Source organism: Ahaetulla prasina, chromosome 5 (assembly GCF_028640845.1).
Source record: "Ahaetulla prasina isolate Xishuangbanna chromosome 5, ASM2864084v1, whole genome shotgun sequence".
NCBI lineage: Eukaryota > Metazoa > Chordata > Lepidosauria > Squamata > Colubridae > Ahaetulla > Ahaetulla prasina.
Window position 1 is genome coordinate 15599514 of NC_080543.1, and position 10735 is coordinate 15610248.

The 10735-nt window shown below is 42.5% G+C and overlaps 1 long non-coding RNA gene and 4 other non-coding genes across 7 annotated transcripts; all 5 read right to left on the minus strand.

Annotated features, from left to right (window-relative positions):
• Positions 1-146: 146 nt before the first annotated feature.
• Positions 147-7702, minus strand: LOC131199760 (uncharacterized). Of its 3 annotated transcripts, none has more exons than XR_009155415.1 (7): positions 7161-7702; positions 5364-5427; positions 3305-3545; positions 3117-3195; positions 2667-2722; positions 940-1014; positions 147-436 (listed from the first exon to the last, which is right to left on the minus strand). It is a non-coding gene; the product is annotated as an uncharacterized LOC131199760 (long non-coding RNA). The 3 variants fall into 3 exon arrangements; XR_009155416.1 differs by having other exon boundaries at positions 940-1017; XR_009155417.1 differs by having other exon boundaries at positions 3019-3195.
• LOC131200323 (small nucleolar RNA SNORA18) lies at positions 2792-2927 on the minus strand. The gene has a single exon (XR_009155588.1). It is a non-coding gene; the product is annotated as a small nucleolar RNA SNORA18 (small nucleolar RNA).
• Positions 6543-6617, minus strand: LOC131200317 (small nucleolar RNA Z40). The gene has a single exon (XR_009155584.1). It is a non-coding gene; the product is annotated as a small nucleolar RNA Z40 (small nucleolar RNA).
• A 1580-nt stretch (positions 7703-9282) lies between the features above and the next one.
• Positions 9283-9420, minus strand: LOC131200322 (small nucleolar RNA SNORA1). The gene has a single exon (XR_009155587.1). It is a non-coding gene; the product is annotated as a small nucleolar RNA SNORA1 (small nucleolar RNA).
• Positions 9421-10488: 1068 nt separating this feature from the next.
• Positions 10489-10627, minus strand: LOC131200321 (small nucleolar RNA SNORA8). The gene has a single exon (XR_009155586.1). It is a non-coding gene; the product is annotated as a small nucleolar RNA SNORA8 (small nucleolar RNA).
• Between the last annotated feature and the right edge of the window lie 108 nt (positions 10628-10735).

Here is a 10735-nt window from a genome sequence, read left to right on the forward strand (position 1 = left end):
ACACAATCTGTGATTTTTCTTAACCTGCCTATTGTTGCATTAATGAGCAGCACCAGTCCGAGTCTACTGTGTTGCTTTCCAGAAGCACACGGGAGGTGTAAAAAAAGATTCAGAGGACACAAAATCATGAAACAAGACTTCACAAGTTGTGGGACTAATGTCCAGTATGATTTATTAAGTAAGCTGCTTTTAACCACAGTACAGCAAAACTGCAAAGGCAGTTGGCGAGAACGCTAGATTATTCAAGCAAATAACTGCTTAACAATTTAGAAGCATGCAAGAATATGGCTGCTTGGAAGAAACACATCTCCCGGCTTTGTAAGTTAATCAGCGGAGTCTATAATTTTTCAAGCATTAACTTAATGCCCAAATATTTGTTGGCAGAGACCCTTCTGTTCCATGTCTTCCCCTTGGCATTCTTCCAAGAGCCAGCAACCTGAAAGGGAAGCAAAGTATACTCAAAATAAGGTCAATCCAATGCATTGGCCTTTCCACCAGCCTTCAATGGAGATTTAGAAACCTGGCATAGCTGCTTGGGGTTACTGCAGCCCCATGGAGGACACCCCCAATGAACAACCTTCCATCTAGTCCAGGGGTCTCCAAACCTGGCAGCTTGAAGACCTGTGGACTTCAACTCCCAGAATTCTCCAGCCAGCTAAACTGGAGTCCACAAGTCTTAAAGCTGCCAGGTTTGGAGACCTCTGATCTAGTCGCTCATCCTAATTGCCACACAAGGGAGCCTTCCACCCGCTTTTGACTCCATGAATGTGTCTCCTCTCGTATAAATCACAGAGCGTTCCAGGTACCCCCTTGATATCCTACTGAGGATTTTCCATCTAAGGTCACCGCGTTAAGAACTGCCTGTTCATTGGCAACGCAGCCCTCTTTGAAGTGACCTTCTGCATAGCATCTTCTCCACAACCTTCCATTTTTTCTTACCTTTGGCTTGAAGTCCACTTTCAGCCAAATGCAGATTCCCAGAGATTTCCTTGGGGGTATTTTGATAAAAGGCTCCTGCTGGAAACAGGGTGAAACGTGGTTAGGAATCAAAGCACAAATGGCAAATGGATTTTAAAGTTCCGAGTTATTAATCTGTTTCAGATGAGAACGCAAGCAGAGCCGAGATGCGAGGGAAGAAGACACAGTAAGCGACAGCCATTCTTCAGTTTCTAGCTTTTAAGATTCTGGGCCTCAATTCTCCATTATTATTTTTTTTCTAATGTTCCCACCAGATTTTGTTGCTACCATGGTAGCAATGTAAAAAATCTAGAGGAGTTACTTTGCGGTCACGTCCACAGCATACCAGAAATAAGATTTTCCTAGCAGCCTTGGTAGAGACCACGTACAGGTAGCCCTTGACTTAACGATCGCAATTGAGCTCAAATTTTCTGTCGTCGAGACATTTGTTAAGTGAGTTTTGCCCCATTTCAAGACCTTTCTTGCCACAGTTGTTACGTGAATCACTGCAGTGGACACGTAGTTGTTAAGTGAACCTGGAATCCCCTTTGACTTTGTCTGAAGGTCGCAAAACGTGACCACATGACCCTGTCCATAAGTAGGAACCAGTTGCCAAGCATCTGAATTCTGATAGTGTGATCATGGGCTACAAAGGTGGTAACTATGAAAAATGGTTGTAACCCACATTTTTCAATCCCGTTGTAACTTTGAACGGTCACTAAATGAACTGTTGTAAGACCACCTCTACAGGTAGTCCTTGCCTTATGACTGCTTGTTGGGCACTTGACAATGGGCCCACATTTATGGCTGCCTGCAGTGCCCTGCAGTCAGATGATGGTTTTATGAGGGTTTTGCCAAAAGCCAGCATTTTCGACAAAACCAGTCCCATTAGTGAACCATTAAATTTGCTTAACTTCGTCTGCCCCTGAGGATAGAACAAGAAGCAATGGGTAGAAACTAATCAAGGAGAGAAGCAACTTAGAACTAAGGAGGAATTTCCTGACAGTGAGAACAATTAATCAGTGGAACCACTTGCTCCCAGGAGTTGTGAATGCTCCAACACTGGAAATTTTTAAGAAAATGTTGGATAACCATATGTCTGAAGTGATGCAGGGTTTCCTACCTGGGCAGGGGGTTGGACTAGAAGACCTCCAAGGTCCCTTCCGTTATTATTATAATAACTGTAATGGCCGCTTTAGGACTGCTGCATTTGCTTAACCTGCACCACAAAAAAATATTGTAAAATCAGGTCGGACAGACGGGTGACCCGATTTATGACCGTCATGACTTGCAACCATGATGGGCTATTAACAGTCCTTCATCAAGGGCTACCTGTAAGATACTATGATCTAAAATAAAGGTGTGTTTATTTCAGCAATTAGCTGTGGATTTTCACTTGCCCCACTTCAGTGTGAAAACTGAAAGCAAGGTCCTACTATCATCTATTTTAAGATATTTTGAAATATAACACAAGAATATGTTTTCATGGTCTCCATCCTTGCTCTTCCCAGAATTTAGGACTCTTCCCAGAATTTAGGACGGTCCAATCATATTTTCTTCAAGGAAATTAAGGTCCTTTGTTTTATGTTATTTCATCATCTTTGAAGTGTTTTAAGGAATGCATATTTCAGACCGAAGGTGGGATTATGCGCCATCAAGGCTCTGAAGGCTACAATCAAAACTAAATGAGACAAAATTGGTCACATTACCTTTTTACCAATATCTTTTCAGAAGGGTCAGCACCACGGATGTCCCGGCCGCCCACCTGCAGAGGGAGAAAGCATTTCTTCATGGCCGTTCTTTAGGAGGAATCCTGGGACTGTCCTAAGATCTTGATTGTCTTGCAATTTTACTGCCCCCATCAAACGCAGAGATCGATGGGTAAAACGAAATCACAAGTTGGGTCACTTTATGAGGCGTTTCCAACGATAAAGAACCAACAGTTAGGTTCCATCGGGATAGACCTCAATATTGGCTTTTCTAGCTATCTAGCCAGGTTCTAGCTACCATTTTGGGACTGTTTTATCAGAATCGGGTATCTATGACGTAAGAACTTCATACATTTTATCACCTCCAACACATCCTGTCTACAACGTAGTCCTTTCAACAGTTCCAAGAAGGCTCCCACACCAGTGATGGGATTCAACATTTTTTACTACCTGTTTTGTGGGCGTGGCTTGGTAGGCATGTGACTGGATGGGCGTGGTCAAGCCGACGTCACTTCTTTGCCCTAATGACCTATAAAAAGAAGATATACCAAAAGGTGGTTCATTATTTCGTGCATTTAATACTTAAATAAGAATAAAAGAAGTACACAAAATAATAAAAGAGGTACACAAATACTTACATAAGAAAATAAAAGTGCTATTTGTCTTTTAAGGTATTTCCAGCAATGAGGAAGATTTACTTTCGATTTTGGAATCACTGACTTGCTGTTTTCTCCAAGTTCAAAGGGTGACACTTACAGCGGTGCTTGTGATGGTTTTGGATCACCCAACATGGATCGTGTTGTATCTGGTTCCGATCCTGTTTTCTTGCTAAAAAAGTGGTCAAACTCGGTTGCCTTTTCATCCTGTTAAAGGCTACTACTGCAAAAGAAATAAAACAACATTGTACTTTGGACTCGATTGTGGTTGAGGGCTGTCGGTAACGGAAGGGATCTGTTTTCACCCAAACAACGTACAATTTTTTTATCCATTGCTGTGAACAATTTGCAATGTACAAATACAAATTGTCTGAAATGGTATAGGGCCGTGATGGCGAACCTACAGCACGCGTGCCAGAGGTGGCACACTGAGCCCTCTCTGTGGGCACGCGCCCTGTCGCCAGCTGCTCTTTTGGTTTCTGGCGTATGCATGTGAGCCAGGCAGCTGGTCTTCACAAGCGCCAGAGTGCCAGAAAACAGCCCCCAAAAATCTGTTTTTTTGGCCCATTTTCAGGCAGTTTTTGGCCTGAAATGACCCAAAAAACAGCTATAGATTCATAACATAAAATTTGCTTGCAAGCAAACTCACAAAATTAACTGTACCCAGACAACACACCATGTAGACCAGGGGTAGTCAACCTTTTTATACCTACTGCCCACTTTTGTATCTCTGTTAGTAGTAAAATTTTCTAACCGCCTTCCAGTTCCACGGTAATGCACCGTGTATCATCATCTGCACATGCCTCTTGCACATCATGGATTGGGTTTTTTGGGGGGGGGGGCGCCGGCTACCAGCTCTGCTTGTCTGTTACAGCTGGGTGGTGTGGGGGAAGATACGCAAGCTATTCTGGGATGAGGCTCTTTTGTTTGCCATCGCAGTATAGTGCCATTTAGTTTCACTTATGTAACGTGAACTAAACTTATGTGCAAGCGATATAAATACTATATTTTCAGAAATTTAAATTGTCACGGGGAATTTTATGAAAACCTAATGAAAATGTTTTTAAATAATGCTATGAATTTTTTTTAAAAAATCAATTAAATTAAAAAAAAGGAAAGTGCTTCAATATCGAACAAAATCCCTACCGCCCACCATGAAAGCTGGAATGCCCACTAGTGGGCGGTAGGGACCAGGTTGACTACCACTGATGTAGGCAAGGCCGGCCACGTGGGAGGCAGGCAGATTCCGGAGTTGCTCGCAGGCTGATCAAAGCCGTTCAGTTGGGCTGCGGGCCACGCGGGATGTAGCCGCGGCCGTGAAGCCTGGCAGGCAAGCTGGAGGCGCTCGGGATTTGCTTGCAGGCAGGTAAGCTGGAGGCATTAAATTGATTTTTCTGAATCAATTTAAACTTTTGAACACAATCAGAAAGAATACATGTGCAGTTACCTTCCCATTCTAGATACAAAAGAACTTATACTGTATATACACACACGCACTTTCTTTACATATAATCTGAAGCTACTGAGAACCTTAGACGAAACAGATTTTCTTGAGTTGCTGGAGTCAAGTGGAGTACAAATTTAATAAATTATTATTATTATTATTATTATTAATTGCATATATATTTCTCCATGCTTGGTGACCAAAAACTGCTTCCCTTCCCCGCAAAGGCAGGCAAGCATGGCTGGGCCGCATGGAAAGGAGTAGGGAAGACAGGCAAGCAGGCCTGGCCACGGGGACTGCTGGGAAGGCAGATAAGCCGCAGAGGCTGTGTGGTCAACAAAAGCGAGGAGCCACACAGTGTGCTATGCCGGGGAGGGGAGGCGAGATGAGGAGTGACTGGGCAAGGTGGGGTGAGTGGGCGGGTGAGGTGGGGCCAGCCAGAGGTGGTATTTGCCAGTTCTCTGAACTACTCATTTTCCGCTACCAGTTCTACCGAACCAGCTGAATACCACTTCTGTGGCAGATGTACAAAAATCCAGTCAACGTTCAATGTGCCGCTCATAATTTGAAAGATGAAAAGGAAATGAGATTCCATACCAAGCTGCACCTGTTTCTTCATCTGAAGCGGCTGCATCAGGGAAAATCAGCTGTCAACTTGGAGCTGCAGAAAAACATAAAATGAGTAAGTGTGCAAGGCTATCAGTTACATTCTTCTTTTCCTACAGTCATAGAAAACGTCAGCTATCAATTTCAACTACCTTGCAAGTTAAGTTGGGCTGAGATATACCAGCAAGCTTGATGGGGTTTTAACCTAAATCCCACCCACCCTGCATCCTATTGCCAAACTATTTTTTTCTGCAGTTTTATTTGTCACAGACTCCTTATTTAAGTAACTGCTGCTTTAGGCTCTGGTGGTTTTTTTAGGGACCAATCACCAGGGAAAATATATTCCATTGAAACAAACTTTTAATAAGGCTTTCTCCTGTTCTTATACTGGGGAGAAAAGACTAGGCTATGCCATTCAAACATTCAGGGTTTTCCTTTTCTCCTGATCCTCTTCCTAATTAAAGGTAAAGATAAAGATTCCCCTTGCACATATATGTGCTAGTCGACTCTAGGGGGAGGTGCTCAGCTCAGTTTCAAAGCCGAAGAGCCAGCGCTGTCCGAAGACATCTCCGTGGTCATGTGGCCGGCATGACTAAATGCCAAAGGCGCACGGAACACTGTTACCTTCCCACCAAAGGTGGTCCCTATTTTTCTACTTGCATTTTTTACGTGCTTTCAAACTGTTAGGTTGGCAGAAGCTGGGACAAGTAACGGGAGCTCACCCTATTATGCGGCACTAGGGATTTGAACTACCAACTTTCGATCAACAAGCTCAGCATCTTAGCCACTGAACCATTGCATCCATCCCTTCCTAACTGGTTCTTTTTAAATGGCAGAGGAAAAACTGTATTAAGCTTTTTTTCAAGAATATATGACAGCTTCCAGTTATTTCACCTAAAATGGCAGCAAAAGATCCGATTCCTGAGGAAAAAATCTCTCGAAAGAGCTCAAGCATTTGCATTCTATCCATGTCTATCATCACCAATAACGGATTCCATTGTCTACCCACGCTAGTTTCAGGGGGTTCATCAATTGCTTCCCATTGTCTTGAGAACCAATTGTGCCCCTTTAGTAATCCCATCACTTGCTCAGCAATATAAAATTCAAAAGGAATGTCATATTCTACACAGCAAAGGCCCAGAAAGTCAACAAGCTAAAAAGGCTCAGTCACTTTGTTCAGAATGGCTGTTACATCATTTTCTCTTTTCAGAGCAGTTGAACATCTTGCCAATCATCACGACAATCCCATCAGTCTTATGAAAGCTACCTCAATTTTCACGCCATGCTTTGGGGCATGACGGTTATTTGTAATTTTAAAAGCCCTTCTAGGACAGGGGTCGGCAACCTTAAACACTCAAGAGAGCCATTTAGACCAGTTTTCTACAGAAAAGAAAACACCGGCAGCCACAAAACTAGCATATAAGGATATATATAAGGATATAAATGCTAATAGTAATAATAATAATAATAATAATAATTTTAAAAAATCATTGAAATAAAGACTGTTTTCTTCTGAAACTTTTATTTTCTTGGATTTATCCATGGTTGGCCTACCGGGGGTTGAGAAGGTCAATAAATTGTGTGCCAGCGGGTATCCGCACATTGGCTTTTGTGACACATATTTTGAGTGACAGGGAGCCACAGCAGAGGGATGGAAGAGCCACATGCGGCTCTAGAGCCATAGGCTGCTGACCCCTGTTTTAGGATAACCCCGTAGATTCCAAAGGGGAATCTATCTTTCTGCTAGTAATGGTATCAGTTTCAGAATTAATTACTTCAATGTCTTACCAAATCAGCCATAGATATCAATGGAAGAGAATATCTGTAACTCAGGGTTGAACTGTGGAGTCTTCGGTGCTTTCTGAGCTTCGCCATTTTCTTGCAGATATCTCATTGCCAAACTAGGTAATATCAGTTCTCGTAGGGAATAGGCTTTGTTCTCACACACTAAGAGTGGCTTGCCTTATTCCGTTCATGTTTGTGTGTCAGCCAAACTACAGTAAAGGTAGGAGGTTAGGCAAAGTTTGGCAAGGTCCACATTGCTGGTTATTTCAATGTTGGTGTCTTTGGTTAGGTCAGCGCTGTCGTGGATCATTGGCTAATTTTGGATCTATGGATGTAAATGAGCTTGTGACATCAAATGATGAAGGTGATCTTGTCTTCACCTACAGTCACTTCTTTGATTATTCAGAGGCACCGTAGTGAGCAGCTGTTGGGAGAATTAGCTTCCCTCCGTGAGCCTTTTTAAGTCAATCCTTTAGCCATGTTGTAAGTTGGGGTTCCTGATAATGATACAACTCAGGTCTTCAAACTTGGCAGCTTTAAGACTTGTGGACTTCAACTCCCAGAATTCTCCAGCCACCTGGCTGGAGAATTCTGGGAGTTGAAGTCCACAAGTCTTAAGGCTGCCAAGTTTGAAGACCTCTGGCACAACTGACCAGAGAAGTATGCACAGAAGTGTAGAAGCACAGGTCCACTACTTTTAATTGGCCGCTGGTCTTTTTTTGATCGTTTTCCCTTTCTCAGTGAGGTTGCCGAGCGTTTCCTTGAGCCAGATGATTTGTTTTTCTATCAGATTGGTGTTCGCTAATATGCAAGTTTGTCTTCTAATAACTCTTTCGCTTTTTGTATGTATTTCTGACGTAGCCCTGATAACCCTGGGTTCAACCCTGGAAGAAGAGATTGATGATCCTGGAAGGATGATGATAATTGGGTACCTCTTCAGGTTTTTTGAGGGCTGCTCCTTCTTCTGATTTGAGTTGGTTTTGTTCTTGTCTTCTTTCTGATGCTTTTTTTGGGTCTCTGTGGGGAATTCGTTTTATAAACGCTCCTTCTAAGGCTGGCAAAGAATTCTAGTTGACTGGCATCCCCTGGGTTATACTTTAGGCTTTAGTTTGTGGTCTGCGGAAGATGGTAGGCAGCCTGGACATGTTGACCAGCCATTCGGGCTCCGGTTCATCTTTGATTCTGGTGTTTAGTTTGGCTTCCCTTTCGCCACCTTGTCTTGGGGGAAGTAATCTTGACCATAATTTGTCAGCCTTTCTATATGCGTCTTTGATGGTGTGCTGGCATTTATTTGAAATGTGCATCTGGGATCTTCTGGGATCAACAGCACGGCAGCTTGAGCCATAGATGCATACTTTGGATTCCTTTAAAAAAAGAGAGCGAAAATGTTTTGTTTTGTCTAAATCTGGTAAGCTTTCCTCTAATGTACCGTATTTTTTGGAGTATAAGACACATCTTTTCCTACCCAAAAAAAGAGGGTAAAAATCTGGGTACGTCTTATACTCCGAACGTAGCCCCGTTCAGCTTCTCAAACGGAGGTTTCAGAGGCTGAAAAAAGCATCAGAATTAAAACTTCAGAAAAGAAGCCTCCAAACAGAGCTTCAGAAAAGAAGCCCCCAAACGGAGCTTCAGAGGCTTCTTTTCTGAAGCTGTTTCAGAAGTTTCAGAGGCAGAAAAAAAAAAGCAAAAAAAAAAAAAAAGCAAGGCACAGAGCTCACAACCAAGGAACCTGTTGCTAAAATTCACCTCTGGGAACAACTGATTGGGGGTATTCCGGGAGGCCAATCCACCTGCCAATCAGCTTTTTTCTTATTTTCCTCCCCAAAAACTAAGGTGCGTCTTATACTCCGGTGTGTCTTATATTCCGAAAAATATGGTAGTTTCTTTTTTCCACTTCAATGAACGTGTTTTGTGGAACTGATTTACTGTGTTACTTTGGGTACCAGCGAAATAAACCAACTCTTATCTTATGAGCTACCATATTGATCAATGCCAGCCAGTATCAAAAGATCTGACACAGGGACTAGCAACTCAAAATGCGTGGAGTTGGTGATGTCAGACTCTAGCGCTGACTTGGGTTCACCTTCCGATTATCTTTATCTTGCTAATGAAACTTGCAGAATAAATTTATCCCAGGTCTCATTGTCACCAATATAACTTGTTTTACAATGATGGAAGCACAACCTGTGTTTTCTGTAGCCTCATTGCATCGTTTTGCAGACACAAAATGAGATGTGCCCACATGGAGTACTTCGATGAGGCAATAATTTTCAATCGGAATCACAGAACAAACGGTATTCCCTTTAAAAAAAAGGAAAGAAAAACCTACAGTATTACCTTCAAAGGTTTGCTCCAATGACGGCAGCTTGCTTTTTAGTTGCTCCTTGTCGGGTTTTTTCTGGAATAGAAAATATTTCACGATGATATTTTTCAGGAACAGAGGCTGTATAATGCAAGTAGTCCTTGACATATGGCCAGAATTTCCACTGCTTCAGCCCTGTTACTAACTTATTAGCTGCAATGATTCATTTAACAACTGTGGCAAAAAAAGATTGTAAAATGAGGCAAAACTCACTTAAGAAACTTTTGTTAAGAAACAAAAATCTGGGGCTCAATTGTGGTCATAAGCTGAGGACTACCTATAGTCCTCAACTTACAACAGTTCGTTTAGTGACCGTTCGAAGATATAATGGCACTGAAAAACTGACTTATGACCGTTTTTTACTCTTAGGATGGTAGCAGCATCCCCGTGGTCATGCGATTTACATGTGAATGCTTGACAACTAACATTTATGATGGTTGCAGTATCCTGGGGTCACGTGATCCCCTTCTGCGACCATCTGAAAAGCAAAGTCAATGGGAAAGCCATATTTACTTAACACTCATGTTGCTACTGTTTTTCCCCTAAAATAAAACCCTGTCTTATATTTTTTGAACCCTGATATAAAAGTGTTTGGCCTTATTGCCATGCGCTCAAAAGCCCGACTGGACTTACCATCAGGGGATGTCTTATTTTGGGGGAAACAGGGTAATTTAAGAACTGCAGCAATTCACTTAACAGGGCGAGAAAAACGGGGCAAAACTCACTCAACAATTTTCTCACTTAGCAACATACATTTTGGGCTCAATTGCGGTCGTAAGTGGAGGGTTACCAGTACTTGGTTTGTCCCAGGAATTGTCTCCTGATGGGAGAGGAAACCCAGCAACCGACGAGCTGCTTGTTACACCAATCACAATAGCGCAGTGTTAACCGTGAGTTCTAAAATGTTTAATTTCCTTTTGTGCAACGTGGATGAACTTTTGGCCTGAACCCACACTTTTCACTGTTCCTACTTGTCTCAACAAAAATACCAGGTTGCACAAGCACGGCAGCTTGAGAACCAACGATGCCACATGCTGAACTTGATCTTGCACTGTTTTTTGAACAAGCCATCAGGACCAACTGCTGGTTGCAGATACCATACAGTGCGGTTATCGTTTCTTTTTTTTTTCCCCAGAGGTACAAAGACACATGTATAATGCACATCCCCAAATCACGTATTAATAAGGGATGGGAAACATTTCACGAATAAGCAGTT